This window comes from Suricata suricatta, chromosome 3, assembly GCF_006229205.1.
Source record: "Suricata suricatta isolate VVHF042 chromosome 3, meerkat_22Aug2017_6uvM2_HiC, whole genome shotgun sequence".
Lineage (NCBI taxonomy): Eukaryota > Metazoa > Chordata > Mammalia > Carnivora > Herpestidae > Suricata > Suricata suricatta.
Window position 1 is genome coordinate 99396714 of NC_043702.1, and position 557 is coordinate 99397270.

General features: G+C 55.7%; 1 non-coding gene across 1 annotated transcript; it reads left to right on the plus strand.

Annotated features, from left to right (window-relative positions):
- The first annotated feature begins 203 nt into the window (after positions 1-203).
- LOC115288810 lies at positions 204-309 on the plus strand. The gene has a single exon (XR_003907202.1). It is a non-coding gene; the product is annotated as a U6 spliceosomal RNA (small nuclear RNA).
- Positions 310-557: the final 248 nt, after the last annotated feature.

Genomic DNA, 557 nt, shown 5'->3' on the forward strand with positions numbered 1-557 from the left:
GGGTGTCCTATGCTCCTTTGTCCAGGACGCGTGCCCTGGGACCCCACTCGCATCCTTGGGAATGGAGGTTGCAGAGCAGGATCCCAGAAAACTGTCTCTGGAGGGCTCAGTGTGTCCCTGATTCTTTCCAGGCCACCGTGGCCATGCCACAGCCACCATCCCCCCTCGCCACAATCACATTTCCCCCAAACCAGCAGATTCTGGTGCTGGCATCGGCAGCCCATATACTAAAATTGGACGGATACAGAGAAGATTGGCGTGGCCCCTGCACAGAGATGACGTGCAAACTGGCAAATTCCCCTAACAGTCCCATCACAGGAGAAAATCCCCACAGCAAAGCCAGATTTCCGCCCTACCCGGCAGTGTCTGAACACACTACGCAAACAAGAATGGCCCGTGACCCGGTCACTGTAATGACCAAGGGCTGTGTCAGGTGCTGGATGTCACCCGCAAACCAGTGTTGAACATCTCGTTCACCCCGGGGCTCAGAGAAGTTAGGAAACTTGCTCCTTCGTAAGTGACGGCAGAGCTGGGATTGCAAACCATCTCTGGGTCCA